This window comes from Vidua chalybeata, chromosome 6 (genome assembly GCF_026979565.1).
Source record: "Vidua chalybeata isolate OUT-0048 chromosome 6, bVidCha1 merged haplotype, whole genome shotgun sequence".
NCBI lineage: Eukaryota > Metazoa > Chordata > Aves > Passeriformes > Viduidae > Vidua > Vidua chalybeata.
Window position 1 is genome coordinate 14416831 of NC_071535.1, and position 19229 is coordinate 14436059.

The 19229-nt window shown below is 39.4% G+C and overlaps 1 protein-coding gene across 4 annotated transcripts in view; it reads right to left on the reverse strand.

Moving 5' to 3' along the window:
* LOC128789538 (protein TUNAR) overlaps positions 1-19229 on the reverse strand; it is a 161809-nt gene that overhangs the window by 87615 nt on the left and 54965 nt on the right. The window contains exon 1 of one of the 4 annotated variants that reach the window (XM_053945643.1): positions 14552-14567. The exons of the other annotated variants lie outside the window; for them this stretch is intronic. The gene's annotated coding sequence lies outside the window, so the exon portion shown is untranslated. Of the gene's footprint in view, positions 1-14551; positions 14568-19229 lie in introns of those variants that run through there. 4 annotated transcript variants of the gene reach the window in all.

Sequence of the window (19229 nt, forward strand, 5' to 3'; positions counted from 1 at the left end):
TACAAAAGAGCATGTCAGAACAATATATTACTGTGATTCAATGCAGAGAAAACCTGTGAAAACTAGGAGAGGCATATCAAGAGATATTTATCCATCAAAAGTTTTCCCCATAAAATCCACTGCTGAGTTGCCTTAGTGTGCTAGTATTTTCTATTTTCGACTCAAATTCAGTTTAGGGAGAAATATTGTTTCAGCTCATGTTCACAAATTGCCTGAGCCAAGAGCTAGAAATTCAGTGACTGACATCTACATCAACATTCAGAAAAGGGCTTTCAAAAGAATTAGATTTTCTTTTGGAAACAAATTTGATTTAGAAAAAGTTATAGGACAGGAAAGCCATTTAATCTAAATTAAAGGACAGTAATTATTTTGAGAAAAAAAAAAAGTGTAGTTTTCAAAACACTGTACCACCATGCTAGAAGTTCACTGAGCCTTTCATCACTTTGTCACTTATTCTATTAATGTGTACATTTTACCATTCCTTTTCCACCAAAATCTGAGAACAACATTTTTCACACTCGTGTACGAAGCTGGTTTCTCTACCATCCCTTGGATGGAAGGGAACAGCAAAGATTCCAACAGCAAAGATACCAAAACTCGTTTTGGTATGGATGGGAATAACAGAAAGCAAGAGTGAGGATTATGACTGAGAAATAGTTCTGGGAACAGGAGACATACTGAGTATTCAGCAAATGAGCAAGCATCCTATTACACCCTCCTGGTTGTCTACACCAGGTCTCTGCACGAACCTTCTCACATAGTAAGAAAATCATACTTTCCTCCATTCCTGTCTAAACAGCAGAATTGTCTTTCTCTACCTTGCTTTTAAAACAGTTCTTAAAGGAAAGTATTACCTCAGGAAAGGTACCAAGCTCTGGAAATTTCTGTTCCCAAGATGACAGTTTTATATATTTACAAACAACTTTAAAGCAGAGGGCTGTTCTTTGCAACTGTAACCATAGGAACAGAGACCAGCACCTGCATTAATAGAGGACTGGGATTCCACTCTGTATAAATTACCTCAGCCAAAAAATGCTTACCTACTGAGGCTGTGCAATTAAATAAACATTATTCCAGTATCTCTTTACACCAGTGATGTGGAGCAGTCTCTTATTGTCATGGACAGAACTACAGCCTCACAAACTTGTGGCTGTTAAAGCCCCCAGATTTGTTTAGCTTAACAGAGAAGCCACCTCCCAGCTATCTTCCCATTTTGTTTTCACTTGTCTTTTTTGATGCTCTTCATCTTTTACAGCCATATTCTTCACACTCCCGTTTTCTGCACCTCTTCTGCTTCTCTGCAAGTCATTGTGAGGAGAAACCAACCTTAAGGCCACTGATTGTGGGGAGGGATCTTTTAAGGTGAGTTCCCTACTCAGAATTGCTGCTGTTCATGTGCACTGTCCTCTGTTAGAAAACAAAGAATGATGCAGTGTCCTATGTCCTGGCATGTATCCCCTGTACTTTAGGGTTTTCCATTTCTACTACTGGTGGAGACACCAGACTGCCAGTTTTCATCCCTAACAGTGAAATGGCACCACATGCCCTAAAGCTAAGGCCTCTCTTAGTGAAAAATATGCACTATGTGGTGTCTGCAGCACACATAACAACATTTTGTTCACTAGAAAAAGTGTTTATTTTGGATTAATCTTTTGAAGGGAGGATGCATGTGAAAATAAATAAGCCCCACTGGCTTCTTTCAGAGATAAATTTTCTTGTGCTTCATAATAATAAAGATGTAACTGCATTTTTGAATGCATCTGACAAACACAGATAGAGTGATAGTAAAACTGACATGCTGAAGTAGCAGTGATATGCTAAACTTGACATCTTATTCTCACTAATGCATCAGGACACCAGAACCAATCATTCATAAAATCTCCTTTGAGATTCATGGAGATCAGGTTGAAGCAAGAGTCAATGGTTGTTGTTTTATATCTATTGGAATGTAAAGCCAAAAAAAAAAAAAAAAAAAGTATGCAAGTACAAAGAATCTACTAAGAAAATTGTGTTGCAGTGTTAGGCCAACAAAAGCAAAAAAACAATTTAAAATATCATTCATACAATCCTATGTTCAAATAATCAGAACATTCACAAAACATTCATCTTTTGAACTATTTTTCATGTAGCCTAATATAATTTCCAGTTATTGGTCATTAAATCATTAGCTGATGTAACTCCTTGTATTTTACATTTGATCTTAGTTTTTACTGCTGGAAAGTTAGAGAGGGGTAGATAAATGCTGCTAAACAACATCTACTTTCTCAAATAAAAAAAGTTCAGTCTTCAGTCCCAAGGCTCTGTCTGATCACCTTGCTGCAATTATATTAATTTACTCCAGGACTTTCTTTTGACGTGAACCAACTACTTCCACCCAGGACAAAACTGGAACATAATTTGGAGACTGTTTCACTCCAGAGACTGGTTGCTTCAGGCAGGAGGAGCAGAACTGTGCCCACCCTGGGATCCCTCCATTCTAAAGAGTCATTCAGTCATTTCCCACCAGGCTTTGAATCCCCTGCCACCTCCAAGGGCAGGCAACATACACTTTGATCTTAAAACTACAGGAACATGCCTCTGGCACACTGTGGCACTCCTTGGAGTATTTGAGGAACTGCAGAAAAATTACCTCCAACACCCTTCTTTCCATCTTCCCTCAAAAAAAAAATTTGGAACAACAAGAAACATAAAGAAAACTGCTGTGGAAGGAACTGCAGCTATTCATAGTGAACATACAGCGTCAGGTGCTATTCACCCCCACCACCTCCTCTCTAGCTGTCAAATATGCTTGTGAAAAGATATTTTGAAATGTGTGTATATATTACTGGGAACAGCAGGAGGATGCAGACTGTGCATTATGCTTGCACAGTGCTCAGAAAAACAGAGGCTCAGTGCTCCCATGATTTCTGAAATCTGTTCATAAACCCATTCTTGAAGTATCACAACAGCAACCACAGACCAACTGCACAGCAGATGCCCATTCCTCTCTGTATCAGAGGTAAATTCTTCTCCCCATATTGAACACATGGCACACCTATAAAAGCTTTTCTTCCACACACAAGCTTCAGACTTTGTGCTTTTGCAGTGGCTTTTCATAGGTCTTTATGAAAAGGTGTTTTTTTAGGACTATTTTTTCTTTTATGAGAAATGGTAGTTTTCTAGTTACCATTGGTTACCTTCTATTCTTGTAATATGACAATTCTGGAAACGGATGGTTATGATTACTCCCTAGTGTCTCCCACAAACTCTTGATCCAGATTTAATATAGATTCATAGAATGTTATGGGTTGGAAAGGACCTTAAAGATCATCTAGACCCAACCTCCCCTGTCATGGGCAGGCAGACCTCCCACTAGACCAGGTTGTTCAAGGATTTATCCAATTTGGCCTTGAATACTACCAGGATTGGGGCATCCAAAACCTCCCTGTGCATGCTGTCCTAGTGCCTCACCACCTGCTTGGTAAAGAATTTCTTCCTAATATCTAATCTAAACATCCTCTCTTTCAGTTTGTACCCATTGCTCTTGTACCCATCACTACAGTTCCTGACAAAGAACCCCTCTTTGGCTTCCCTGTAGGCCCCCTTCTGGTACTGGAAGGTTGCTGTGAGTTTTCCATGCAACCTTCTCTTCTCCAGGCTGACCAGCCCCAATTTTCTCAGTCTCCCTTTGGAGGGGAGGTGCTCCAGTCCTCTTATCAACTTCATGGCATCCTCTGGACTTGCTCCAACAGTTCCGTGTCCTTCTTATATTGGGGACACCAGAACTGAACACAACACTCCAGGTGGGGTCTCACAAGAGCAGGGTAGAGGGGAGAAGTCCCCTCCCTCGACCTGCTGCCCACACTCCTTTGGCTGCAACCCAGGGCACATTTGGCTTTCTGGGCTGTGAGCACATTTGCCCACTCAACTCATGTTGAGTTTTTCATCAACCAACACCCCCAAGTCTTTCTCCTCAGGGCTGCTCTCAGTCACTTCTCTGCCCAGCCTGTGGGTGTCCCTGCGTTTGCCACAACCCAGCCACAGGACCTTGCACTTCAAGAGGTTTGCATAGACCCACCTGTCCAGCCTGTCCAGGTCCTTCTGGATGGCATCCCGTCCCCCCAGTGTGTCAACTGCACCACACAGCTTGGTGTTGTCAGCACATTTGTTGAGGGTTCACTTGATCCCGCTGTCCCGTGTCACCAACAAAGATGTTGAATAGCACTGGCCCCAGTACCAGCCCCTGAGGGACACCACTCATCACTGGTCTTCACAATGACCCATTGACCACAGCTCTTTGTGTGTGACCATCCAGCCAGTTCTTTATCTACTGAGAGATCCATCCACCAAATCCATGTGTCTCCAATTTAGAGACAAGGACATCATGAGGAACAGTGTCAAATACTTTGCATATGAAAGACCACATGCAGGGGCAAACAAAGTAAAAAAAAAAAAAAAAAGCAATTCTGTCTTTATGTTCAACCGCTTGTATAGCTAGAGGAAAATTACCAGAAAAAGACTAGACCAAAAAGATCTCCAGACCTGACACCATTCTGTTCTTTGGACACATACTGATCTAACTCATATTAAGCAAACTAAAGTAATAGGGAATGACCCCAGTGGGGCAGCGTGATCAGATCAGTAGCAAGAATTTGAGTTTTTCTTAAATTACTATATTTATTACATTGGTTGTCTCATCTCTCTCCAAGCTAATGATGCAAATGCATTGCAATTCAATGCAACACAGGGACTATCCCAATTGGAAAGGCCTCATTTAAAATACGCTGGCTAAGATCTTGTAGCCCTTGGTTGCATTGGGAATGCACAGCTTCAAATTAGCTCCAAAAATGCTATACAAGAAAACCAGAGTCATCATGTTTACTACACTTTGCGGAGGCTTGGAGTGACTTTGTGCTTGCTGTTGCATTTCAAAGCATACTTTGTGGTTTTAAGTCCTGTTTCCTGAACTGACTTTCAGGTATTTTCCATGCTGTTGGCAAGCTCAAGGATATGAGAATTAAGAGATATTTATTATCTTATGAAACATCTAACTTTACCTCAGGCTTTTACAGAAAGAAGATGAGAGCTGAGTTCCTACTTTTCCAAAGGCTGCCAACAATTTGTTTTATATTTCTGAATTGACTTTTAAAAGACAGTCCTTGAAAGTAATATTCTATTTTCCTTGAAATCTCAGCAAAAGTTCATAAGAGCAGCAATAACAAAAGAAATGACTGAGCAGGATACTGCTTGATGTCTTAACTCCCTGCATCACAACCAAATTTTTAATAAGTGCAAGTTTATTTTGGTATAGAAAGAAGCCACTGCCCTTGCTGATCAGGGTTGCAGACTGAGGATCAATGGTGATATACTTTACTGTTTGAAATTAAAGGCAGTGGCCACAAGTAATCACCTTACCACTTCCTAACCACTTAATGCATCAGCTAAACCTTGGTAACTGCCCATCTGAGTGTTTCTCATTTGCCTCAGATGCAAATAAAGTGCATTGTGAAGGGTTAATTGCATTCTGCTTGTCACACGAGCTGGTATCTGACTTTGCACATTAATTGTGCACATTAATTGTGAATCAAATCACCACATCACCTTAACCCGCCACGTATCTTCTGACTGCATCAGGCCAGGGTGGGGACCGTGGTGGGTTCTGTAGCTCAGCTGATGCGGGGTAAATCATCAAATAATGGCAACACAAAGTCATTTTTGTCAATACTTTTAGAGTCTATGAAGGCCCTGTCAGAATAATTTATTCCACATGGAACATTTCATATAATACTCAAGCTGTGTTTCAGCTCAAATTCTGCAAATGAAAATAGCTGTGTAAGAAGCATTGCCAATACAATCCGCTCAAATTTCATGGACCAGGCTCAAAATAAATTATAATATTGCCAAAAAGTTCTGAGTTTTCTTTTTTGCCTCCTGGATTTGTTTAGCTTTTGGGTTATCTTCTAAATCCTCCTAAAATGTTTTCACTTTTTTTTCCCTCAAACCCTATGTACTGAAGTTATGCTCTTTAATGTAAGAACACTGAGATGCTTGAATTTTCATTCAAGAACAGTGATTAGCAAAAAACTATTCATTATCAAGAGGCTTTAGGTGAAAGTGGAGAAACTATAAATGCAACAAACAAGGAAACGTTTTAGTAGCGTGTAATTAATTCACCAATGTCATAGTAATACAAGGCAATAGAAATAGTAGCACTTTAGAGCAACAGCAGAGGACTAAAATGCACAACTAAGCATGACATTTTCTTGCCTGGATTTAAGGGATTAAGAAAGTAAAAGCAAGGCTGGTTTTAAAAAGCTGAGATTCTAGTTCACAGAAAATCTCTGAAAAAACATTAAGTGAACATTATCAATTTGTATTTCCACAGAAATAGATGGCAAATCAGTGATAAAAGACAAACTTCAGTTACCTAAGGAGAAAAGACAGTCTCAGACTCTGGGACAGAACCTGAATTTACATCCATGAACATTCACAAAAGCCAGGTTTAGCATCATGAACTTGACTTCCCAGGCAAGAAGACACATAGGCAGGCTCCACCAGCATGATCTAACTAAGCAACTCTTTTCAGGCCCTTAGAAATCTTTTTCGTTCAGGAAGGAAGTCTTAAATTACACTTACAAGACAATTAATGGCCATCAACTTCTGTGTGGCCTGAGATAACCCTGTTAAAAAACACTAGCTATTTAACATTGTTACTTTAATGGTGTCGCTGGTTATACGTCAGCATAATCGATATTCTGTCACTTTAACTTAATAAATAGTGTAAGTGATGCATTATTACTTTAATTCTTCTTCATTATGAAGGTTATTAAGGTTCACTGTAAGTTAGAGTAATTGGACATTTCAATTGAATGGCTAAGGGGTCTGGAAATAAATAGCTCTAGGATCTAGCACTGATGCTTACCTTTGAAATGTGCACCACATTTATATGCATAAAAATGGATTGGCTTTGTCAGGGGTGGAGAGGTGAAAAAATATGAAAATAAGATGGTGTTTAACTTTCTGGATTCTATTTCATTTAAGTTTGCAATCCATTCCATTTTTCACAGATAGCTCTGCACTGCAAGAACTAAGAATTGCAGAGATAAGGATTTGTCTCCCTTTGCACTGCAAGTAAAGATGACCTTGTCCTGTCCATACTTTGCCTGACCAAAAGCAGAGTGACCATGAGTGCCACACCCAAGACACCTCACTAATGCAGTTAAAACGAGCTGTGTTCAGAACTGATCACTTGTAACTCCACAACTTACCTACACTGCACTATGGTCTCAAATATTTACCATCCTCTGCAATATGTGGGAGACCAGATCGCTTGTGTGTTTGAAATTACATCCTCAAAAAAGCAGCAGTTTCTGGTGAGAGCAGAATGAGTTAGTGCTGCACAAACCTGACTGAGTGCCATGCATCAGTCCAGCCATAAGGACACCAGCTGCATATTGAAGCCAGCAGGTTCCCAAGACAAATTGTAACAACTTTTATGGCAAACCAGAATGAAGCAGCAGTTGTAGTATGAGAGACTGTCAGGAACAGTATTCTTACTGAAAACTTTCATGCTTAATCCCATTTCATTTGGAAAAGGAGATTTTACAGGTTGATTCTTATTTGAAGAGACAACACTGCCATAGGGGATTTCAGTGGCAGCATTGAAGAAGTGGAAGACAGGAAACAATGAAAGAATCTGCTTGATTGAGAGATGAAAGACTTTCAAATTAATCATCTTTTGTTGCTAACATTGAACTGGAAGGACTTTCCTGGCTTCTGTGGGGAAGAAAGTGTCTTTTCACTGCCCTCTGATTTTTTAATGTCCCACTAGTCTTCCTGGACTGTAAGAAAGAACACAGAAGACAGCTTATGCAGCTAAAGGGCACTGGTCATTGTACTGAGAGAAGGCTGCCTCTCAAGATGATCTCAAAAAATGGTTTGGAACAAATAAATAATAGGGTTTGATCCCACAGGTAAGACTCTTTGTAAGTTACAATATTAAATGATCTATCTCCATCTATTGCTCTGGGGCAAGACAATGAGGAAGTGGCACAACCATATTATCCAAGGATGAAGTGAGGCTGGATGGGATAAATTAGTCTATATCATAATGCTAATGAAGTCACTGATGAGTCAGGAATTAAGCTGAAGAAATGATTATTTTTTATTCTTCATGCTAAAGTAATTGGCATGTTAAATCACATATGCAGAGGAAATATTGCAGACAATGTTCACAGTCATAAATGTGGTTCTTGGTAACTAAACTGTCATAAATGTTACTTTTGTACATGACTGGACTCACAATTTTGCAAAATTTGAGTCAGGCCATCCAACAATCTTAGAACCATCATATAGTAAATAAGAAGAGTATATATTGTACAGTATTTCTGTACACTGCAAGATTAATATTCCTGGTGAAGTAATAGGAATCAGGAAGGTACCACACAATGGGGACAGCACACCTTAAGTGCAGGAGATGGGCTACATGTAGGATAACCAGATCTTCCCCTGAAGCTTGCTCATCATTGATACAAAAGGTTCCATTATTCTTTTATGTGCTTTTTACTATGATTGTTAATCCTTTAGAGATTATAAATATAACTTTTAATCTGCATAGTTTATAGGTACATATCTACCTCTTTAAAACAAACTCTTTGCAAGGTCTTTCATCAACACGCACTTCATCTTTTGCAATTGTGAATTTGCATTAACACACACTAGCAAATACATTTTAAGACTGATTGACACCAGTTCTTAAGCCGTTTTTTAGACATGTCCCATAATACCTATTTTCTGACAGCCAAAAGAGCTTTCCCTACTCTACCCTCTCAGAAACTAATTCCCAAACACCTCTTGGTGCAAGTAGGGAGGTTGAGGAATACTCCAGCTTGGTTACAAATAACTTGAATCACATCCTTGTATCACAGGTCCCTGAGCTTGCAGAAGAGTATTTAGTCTAATTGATAAATGGCAGAAATAACTAGCTCTCTGTGGCAATGGCTTCCTTTCATGGGTGGATTTATTTGAAGTGCCTGAAACAGCCTAACTCAATCTGTGCTGGATGGCCAAGCAGATTGCAATAGCTTTCAATTCCCAATAGACATGGCTGAATCTGAAAACTGCTTCAACAGAAAAGATTTTCAAATCTTTTTCAAATATCTTGGCTTAATATTCAGCTTCCATGGTCTAGGTCTTTGCAGCTATCATAGTTGGGGATAAAAAAGGAACATTCCTATTGCTGAGATTAAGAGATCTCTTTTTCCATCTGGGTTCTCTTGTCAAGGCTATCTCAGTACATCTCATTTTGTGACTTTGTATGGGCAATGGACATTGGTAACAGATATTTTTTTCCAATGATGACTCTGTGTAACACTATATTTCAGGAAAACTATAGGGTGTGGCTTAAAAGGGATATCTGCAGTACTAGCACCAAATCACCTTCAGATAATCAGACCTGGAAGTATGTGTGACTTTCTGAATATTTTGGTGCTTAATTTCTGCAAAAGTAGAAAGTAACTATTGGCCACACCCTGTCAATCTGCTAAGGAATTCAGAGAGGTTGAAATGCCTCTTCCAGCAATGCATGGAGCAATCACAGTCATACTAGTATCAGATTGCATAAAAACAAGAATATGTTAACATTGTGACAGTCTAAGTCAGCTCAAAAATTTATTCATTCTATTCTAGTCAGACTTGTTCCAAGGGCTTTTGAGTACAAGGAGATGCTGCTACTTTTTGTTCCCCCAGGACAAAGCACACCAAGGGGCTATATAAGTAATTCATTTCATTCTAGAATTAACATCTCTCACTAAGCATTTTGGGAAGAATCCTACCACAAAAACTAGCACAACAGCAATAAGAATTGATGGTTGACTTCAGCTTTTTGTAGTCTCATTGCTCTACTTACTGGGCCATCTTACATCTTCTGTATGCCACAGGAATATTGAGTGAGTGAAAAAAAAAATTCAACTTTCCAGGAACAGTGATTTACTATGTGCTTATATTATAGGATCTGAACCACTGAATTTAGGATAATATTAACCCTAGAGTTACATAAAGCTGGGGTTAGGGAGCTGCCCACTTGTAACAAGAAGGATGCAGGTGGAGGTATCCTCCCCAGTAAAGGTCTCTTGACTTGTTTGGATCATCCAGGAAAGGTTCTTCAAAATATTGTTTTTTACATTACTCTGCAGGCAATTGTAGAAGGAAAGAGGGACATAGAAGCTGTTAACTGTTTATGTCTAAACCAGACTAATACATCATAACTGTTAGGAGAGGAAAAAAATCAGATGGTGGTCAAGAGAGTACATAACAGGACAGTAAAAATATTTCCATCTCTGAAATTATAGACCTACAAGAGCTTTAGCTTTAGTGTGGTGGCATTTTCCTCCAATATTTCTATAGCAAGTTGCAGATTTTCCCTGAAAACTACATTTGGAAGTTATACATATTTTTGGTTTATAGTTAATTTGCCTGGAATTTGTCTTACTTCATGCCTCAGAGAGGCTTTGGGACCAGTGGAATCGAAGCACAGACCCAAGCCCTCAGGAAGGACCAGGCCAGTGTAGGAGGGAGTAGTGAGCACTGGGAGAAGCATTCTCAGAAACACATTCTGCCTCACTTTTACAGTGTTTTAAATTTTCTGTTGATGAGGATTTGAAACCACTCTAGTTTTCCAGCATGCACATATAAGCATAACCCTGTGGTTCAAGATAAAATGCTTCAAACAGGACTTCATGTCATTTCCCGCTGAAGGGTAAAGGACCAGCAAAACCTTCCAGCATGAGTCAAGTCTGGTTTTATAAACGCAGCTAACAAAGGAGTGAATCCCCTCTGACAAGTGCGTGAGGTGTTTGTGCTAGACAAATTAAAGGTACAAAGCCGTGTGTTTAATTCTGACTGAAAGCAATTGAGAGGTACAAATTGTACCAGAGGAACTTCCTAAATTGAAGGGAACGCAGGAAAGAGACTCAAAAAAACAACACTAAAATGACCTCCACACAATGACACTTGAGAGATGACAAAAACTTAGCAATTTGGAAGGGGGAAAAGGAACAAGGCAGGCAGGAGGACAGGCAGAGAAGTAGTCTGGAAATTTCTAATGGATAACTTGGTTTTGAGAATGCAAAAGCCTTGCTGCCATGCCTTCTTGGATTATTTCCAGTGTTACAGATGAACCTACAGCTTTGTAAATACAAAAGCCAAGACTTTTTTTTTATTCCCTCTCTTCTTTTTAGTACAAAGGAAGACAGCAATCATGTCAGGAAAGATTTGGTGGCTTTAATTGAGCTGCGGTTGTATCCTTTTCTGTGTTTTCTATCATGTCAATTTTCCAAGTGGCCATCAAGTTTTTGTCAGTTGAAACAACCCAAGTATACAAGGGTGACATTTAGAATAGCTCAAGGATTTGCCTCCCTCCTGGCAGCACTATCAAGAAAGGGCTTTAAGCATGCTTAAGTTGACTTTAAATCAAGATGTCAGTTTTGAAATCAGGCTGTCTTTGGTGTTCTTGTCAATAATGGTGACTCTGACTTAAGCCCCATACACCTTCATGCATTAACCAGCCAGTATTTGAAGCTTTGTTTCTCTAATATATATCACAGTCTTTTGTCCTTTATTCAGGATTTGGGACATTTACAGTTTGATACGGTGAAATTCTTTTCCCCTTCTCTCGTAATGGGAAAGCCAAGGGCATGCAGTGGTAGGACAATGGGAATAGCTTTATGATGAAAGAGGTTAGACTTAGATTTAGACTGGATATTAGGAAGAAATTATTTAGATTGAGGGTGCTGAACAACCTGTCTGGAACAGGTTGCCCAGAGAAGTTGTGGATGCCCCATCCCTGCAATCTTTCAAGGCCAGGCTGCATGAGGCTCTGAGCAACTTGGTCTAGTGGAATGTGTCCCTGTGCGTGGCAGGAGAATCTGAATGAAATTATTTTTACAGTCCCTTCCAACCCAAATCATTCTATCACTCTGTGAAACATTTTTGAGCTTAAATTTTGTGGGGAAGGAGGGAGCACAGAGACAGGGGGAAGATGTTGCATCAGAACAAAGTCATAACAAAAAGTGAAGATATATGAGTCTTTGCATAACTGTGTTTATGTATCTTTGTGTCTATTTTGTGGCAGAGTTGAATGCAAAATGGCTTCCCATCAAACGCCTTTGGACATTTGATATGTCTATTGTGAGATGCTCACAATGCATAAAGGCCAAATAAAAATTACTGCAGGAGTTCTCTGTAGCAAATAGCTGCCAGCTGGACAGAGAACACAAAGGTTCAGGATTATTCCTCTTTCCTCTTTAATTAGTTCAGGGCTATTGCATTATAGAATCACCAAAGTAGTTTGTTATCACAGGAGTTTTGGGAGAAAGTCCAAAACACAACATTAAGATTTAGCTTTCTAGGTCATAGCGAAAGCCATGACCAGAACTCCCCTTTGGGGGTTCTGCTTCAGCCCATAAGGAATATAGCAGCACCTGTGAAACCTGGTTTCTGAGTTGCATTTCAGAAGTCAGACATATGAAGACCTCAGCTATCTAACTGAGGATTTTGGCTTACATTAAACACTATGAAGAAATATTTCAAAGTTTCTCAGTTGTCATAAGCTGCCACTGAAGTCAATGAAACCAAGACAATTCAGCCTGAATACACAAACTGCATATTTGACTCATGTATAAGAGACAATTAACCCAGATTAAGGGAGAATAAAGGGGGACAACCAGTAGCTATTACAGAATCTCTCCCACGTGGAGACAGGAACAGCCTTTACAGGGGAGCTGCTCTAGAACAGCCATCACTCAGTACATTTATACTGCAGCAACTTCCACAGTTAATTGCATGGTACAGACAAACTCCTAAAGCAAGAAATTAGCAATCATTGTGAACAGAACTTGAACATTGTTTCTGTTCTTTATTGAAAACAATGAAGTAAGAATATTTGCTTTTCAACACACTTGTCTCATTCCAGAATACCCAGGAATATTTCAGAATATATGGAATCTTAGGTACAGACATGGACTCTGAAAAAAACTTTCTTAGAAAGCAAAGAATACCCCCCCAAAAAAGCATCAAGAGGTAAATTTCATAGAACTAAAATCTAATTATTGATTAGATTTATTCAAATCTATAAACACACTATTTTACACTCATTTGTAAGGAAGAGAAGCTTTAGTCTTTCCCTAGCAAAAGCAGGATATGAATAGGAAGAATCTGTAGTTAAATGGAAGCAATTGGGTAATAATATACAAGATAATACTTTTAAATAGCAAGCAGCATAGCTGTGACAAAGAAAAAAATCATCACAGCTTCATAGAAATTTTGGATGATGTCTCCAGTCACTTTACTTAGCAAATTCACATTAATGTCAGTTTTCTCATCACAATTGTTTATGGCAGCTTCTTCCAAAGTGACCCCTCAGTATTCTACAGGAGTTCTTGTCTAAATATAATGCCAAATGTGCCCTGAAATAAGTAATGAGACCCAAAGTGACATTATTTTTAGGAAAATGCATTTTAAAAAATATTAGTTTTCCAGCATCCTAAGAGGAGAAAATCTAAGGCAAAGGAATGAAAGATTAAACCATCAATTAACACCATGCAGCACAAGTCAGCGCATCAGCCTGAATTGAGCCCTCCAATAGACTCAAGTGTATAATTAGCAGAGGGTTAAATTATCCCAGTTCTGTTCCTTGCTGCAGAGGGACCACAAAAAAAAAAAAAAAAAAAAAAAAAAGAGAGAGAGAAAATAAAGATTTGTTGAACAACTCTCAAAATTGGTGCTTGGAGATAGGCAGATTCAGAGTAATGATTGTAATGTAGTGCTCTATATACAGAAACAGTCTTAGGATGGAAATTTGTACCCAAGGCAGAGTCAAACTGAAGGATTTATTTTTTTTGTTGCTTTACTGTGTTCTTGTAATTTACTTCAAAACTTCAAGTTTTCTCTAATGAAGTTCAGTGGAGATGGGGGCTGGGTGAAATGGTGAATGGTTGAATCTCTGGGGAGGCAGGAATGCAGCTGATGCAAGCAAGGTTTTTACTCACCAAGAAGTGTAAAGGAAATTCTTCTGTGTCTGTTGCTGCACAGAAAATTCACCTTTGTAATAGAACAAGGTTTGACAGTAAAGAGTAGCTTGTGCCAGGGTAGAGTTTGTGTTCTCCTTGCATCTATCACTCACATGGCAAATAGCACCACACACAATGATTTTTTTTTTTCCTGTGGTATAATACCATGGAATTTCACTAAACCATCCCTACGTTCCACATTTAAAGGAAAATATGTTTCATTTTACTGAATTGAGGGTTTTTTTGGTGGCCAGCTACTTGTTTAAAACTCCACTAAGTAAACTGAAATTTTAGCAAGTATACAAATCTGAAAGTTGTCTCTGGCAGTGTGAGACAGCACAAAGTCTTCACTGAATCAGAGGCAAAAAGAAGAATACATAAAGTGGGCATTCACATTTCATAAATCTTTAAAAAGTGGCAGGCAAAGACCTCTAGAGATTGCTAAGCACACACAAAGATGGGATATAAACTATCAATTATATTAAAACAAACAGAAGTTTGTTTACCTTGTATCTAAAGTTCTCCAGAGATGGAGCTTCTGCTGTACTCAGCCACCTACTTCGCCACCCTGCATTAGAAGGCAGTCAAACTTAGAAGGAACTTAAAAATCTCATTGTATCTCATCATCAAAACCCATTCATTTTTTTTTATCCTTCATACATAAAGCCTTTCTAAAGAAATCGTTAAAGCTCATTTCTGTTGTGAGGCAGTCCTCTGCCCACCTTCCAAAGAGAAGCCATCTCTCCTCACTATGAACTGATGTCCCACGTCCCATTCTCTCACGGGCAGGAGTTTGGGTTTTTTTGCTAACTGCAAGGCATCATGTGAGCTGGTGGCTCTTTTCCAAGTAATAATAATGCATTCTCTTTAGCCATTTAACAGACTTTCAAAGTGTCTGGTGTCCTTCTGAGCCATGTCAGGTACAGCAGAGTGAAAACTTTCCTGGCAGAATATAAAGCTGTGTGCTTTTCTGTTATAAAGTACTGATCCTGCAAATGCCTCCACACTCTGCCTCACTACTGGGAAAAGTATATATATTGTTAATGTTCTTCATTTGGACCATGTGAGCAGCATTTTAGTAATCTCTTGCATGCATATGAGTCTTTTTAAGTGCATTAACTTGATTTATAATAAGCAATAACATAATAGGGATATGAGATTCTGAAGTTAAATCAAAGTTTCTTAATAAAGTAAATATTAACTCTGATCATAGACAGGGAGAACTGAAGCACAAGATATCTGAAATGACATAATCAATGCAAGCACTAGAAAAATGTGCAATTCTCCAGACTCCTGTTTGCACATCTCCTTGGTGTGGCGTCTGCCCTTTTAAATTAAGAAAATAAGTCTTTTAAAATATTGGATTAAGGATTCCTAGCATGCATTTTCATGAGATAAGAGAAAAATTTGGACTTTAAATTTCAAATGTGCTTAAAAAATAGCTGAAGTGCTTTCATAGTCTTGGAAAAAAAAAAAGAGTTCTAAAACATCCATTTTCATTAGCTGAGATCCAGTTTGACTGGAAATTAAATATAGCACTATTATTTGTTTCTTAAGGATTTTTGAATGACCCTTCAAAATGCAAAAAGCTCCAAGATGAAGCTATCATTTAAGCTTATGATTGTACAGCTGGGACAAAAATATCGGTGTACTCCCACACAAAGATAGAGTAAGAAAAAACATAGCACAGAATTATGTATGGCTGGGTAAACAGAAGTTATATTAGTTCTCCAAAGCAGTAAAAAAATCCCAAGAACAAACACAAAAGCAAAGCAGTACAGTCCTTAGGGCATAATTGTATTTACTGGTTCCCACTGGAAGGTGCTGCATCCCCTCCCCTGCTCCTGCCTGAGGGGCTTGCAAGGCTGACCCGTGCAAAAGGATGCCATGCAGGCTTCTGCACACCTCGAGGTGAATGATCTCCCTCCACAGCAGACAGACAGCAAGCAGCATTCCTGCTAAACTAGTCCCAAAAGGGGCCAACTGGACATCAACCACTTCTTACTCCTCCCCTAATCCCTGTTTATCATAAGCCAGAAATATCTGAATTGAAATCTTGGTTAGTGTGAGATGAAGTGACCAATGCAGAACGGGATTGTTAGGAGAGAAACAAGCTGATGTTTCAGAGGACAGCTCAAATGAGTCAAAGCAGCATGACAAATTAATTCATTCAGGACCAGAACACAGAGCAGAAGCCATTGCCAGAGGAGGGAGAAATAGTTAAAGGATGCTTACAAAAAATGCCTGGCTATAATATAATGTTTTGGAAAATGTTACTGCCCCAGGGGAATTATGAAACTGGACTGACACAGGACCAGTTGACACTCAAGTCAGAGAAACCTAGAAAAAAATTAATGAAGACCTTGGTTGCAATTAATGGCAGAGGACAGTCTGATTGAGAGGAACTCAACTGAAAGAATGGAGCATTAGGACTGATCATTTAACTCAAAAATATTGAAAAAAACCCAAAACAAAACCAAACATTTTCACTGTGCAAAAATAAAACTTCATTCAAAACTGAGATCATCTAGAAAACCAGATTGCTTCAGATCCACATAGTGGCAAACAGCAAAATATGTTTGGGACCTTTCTCAAGAAACAGACAAAATCCCTGCCCAGGGACAGTTTACCTGGCAACACCAAAAGGTATGTAAAAGACAGTTACTACAAGAAACAGAAAATCTGCCAAATGCCTCCTGCCAGAACATGTGCCAGGGCTGGGGCAGACACATGCTGAGCAGTGCAACTATAATGGTGTAAAGCAAATCAAGGCTCCAGGAGCTGGGGAAGGAGCAGACGACCAGTGCTGGCCACAGGTGCTATGGTCTAAAATGGATGGTGAATGAAAGCTGCTTTTGCTTTCTGCAAGATTAGATTCTGTAAATCTCAGGGGGATGCTAATGAGGATCTAGTTTATGCAAATCCCAAAAAACAAATTCCTTGTTCAAATCCCAACCCAGGATCCTTGTTGAAGGTGGAACTGCCACAGAGGCTCTTTGGGCTGTTGTCTGTCTGCAAACAACAATGTAAAGAAAGCTGGTTTGACCAAAAACCTTGGTTATATCCAAAGCTGTTCCCATCAGGAGTGCAAAGGCCAGAAAAACTTTGCTCCTTATACAGCCTGATTTGGGAAGGAACTTTGTAAATTCTAGATGTTAATGAGCATTAAAGGCAGGATATGGTTATCTGTTTTCACAGATTTGCAGCAGCGAGTCTCTAGTGATGTATGAAATGAGAAATTCCCACCTCATGCACAGGGAGAATTATACAGAAATTTCTATTCAGTCAGTGGTGTGCCACACTCAGGCTAGCTTCACACCTACTGTTGAACTCATAGAAATGTAGAGACACACAAATACATTGGGCCCAGATGTCTCTGAAAGTTTTAGAAAAAAGTCATTAGAAGACTTTAAAAATAAATATGAATTTTAAACCAAGCCTTATATTCTTAACCTTAACCTATAACCTTAACATCCATGTGGCCCTGTCAAACCATTTTGGTTTTTCTCTTCTAGGATATCCATACTGCCTTTAAAAGCTCAAGAAAGGCATTGGGTCAGGGTAGATTTTGAGAAAAAAAAATATATATATAAGATGGCAAGTTACTTAAAAAAGAAAATTGGTGTTAGAATGAGCAAGGGTGTTAGAATGTTTCAACTTCATGTTGGAAATAAATTATTATCACTTGATGCTACTGTATTTTCTCCAGACTCCATGGTTTTTATTAATGAGAAAGCAGTGGCAGATTGAACTCTGATGTCTGGCTGCTGCATTAGAGCCCAAAAGCCACACATTGTGAGGGCACAGCAAACCTTCCTCCACAGGCTGGTTCCAAGCACACAGGAAGCCACATGGGAGCTACTAGCTAATTCCTGGCCGAGGTTTTGATACAGTTTTAATTCTTTTGATGAAACCTTGAAACAAAGGCAACTCTGTGAGGGCATTAGAAGACTTTCTCTAGGATATATCACACTACGACGAATCATTTATCCTCCAACTCTTTGTACATTACTCATATTTGCCCTACAAACAGATATGTTGGCTCTTCTACCCTTGAGAGTCTGAGTCTCAATTTTCAGTTAAGTGTAATCCTTTACATCAGTACAAAGTGGGTGAAAAAAAAAAGATTAGAATAACTGTTTCCCTTGGCCTGCATTTTTCACTATTAGCAATTAGTGACACTACTGTTTTTTACTCAGGCTACCTGGCCTTAATTTTTCCTCTTCTTATATCTGTATCATGTACCAGAAAGACATTTGTTTGTAATTACAGTCCTTTGTCATGTCTATATTTTTCTTTCTTTTTACATTTCCAAACAGAACTGGATGATATTTTTCAGGTCCATATTTTCCTCACTAAAAGCACAAATTTAGTAACATCCCTAAAACCTTTAAATTCAAGTTATCTCCTTAAACTCCATAAAAATAAATTACAGAAATTTCAAAAGTCTACACAGTTCATTTTGACATTTTTAAACTTCCTTGCTACATCTACTGCTCATTTCAGCATGTCCTTCCATTTTGAACATGCTAAAACCCCTTTTTCAATGTTCCCATTCAAATTCAAATGCTCCATCGACCTCACACACACACACACACACACACACACACACACACACACTTTCTCACAACTCCAAGTGAATTGAAAAATCAATTGCTCTGCCCCCTAGTCCTGTGCAGGACTTGGCAACATCACACTAACACAAGAGGGAAGAGGGTCAGCTGGAGGCAGGCAGGGTGACAGCAGTGCCAGGGGAGCTGGAGCAGAGGTTCCTGAGCTAGCAGAGATCTGATCACCCCAGCCTCGTGGTTCCTCCTGAGCTACCCAGCCCTGGGTTTGAGCAAGGCTTATCAGCACAGGCAGACCCTGGTGCAGCTGTGGCTGTGCCATTTCCCACCCCTGCATGGCAAGTGCTCTGTGATGACTGGAAATCACAGCTCATTAAGGCAAAACCTCCGAGCAGGGTGTCGAGGTCTGGTGGCTCTGATGAAGCGAGTGCTGACTGAACTTTGCTCACCGGGCAGGGCTCACTGCTCCGCATGTACCACCCTTATCTGCCTCGAGCTCTTTCATGCAAAGTCTTTTTCAGGTGGAAATCCCAGAAGGCCAGATGTTGATGGTTTGAATTATACAACCAGTCTCTGCCTTCCACAGTGAGGGGTCAGCTCCCTGCCAGCAAACTCA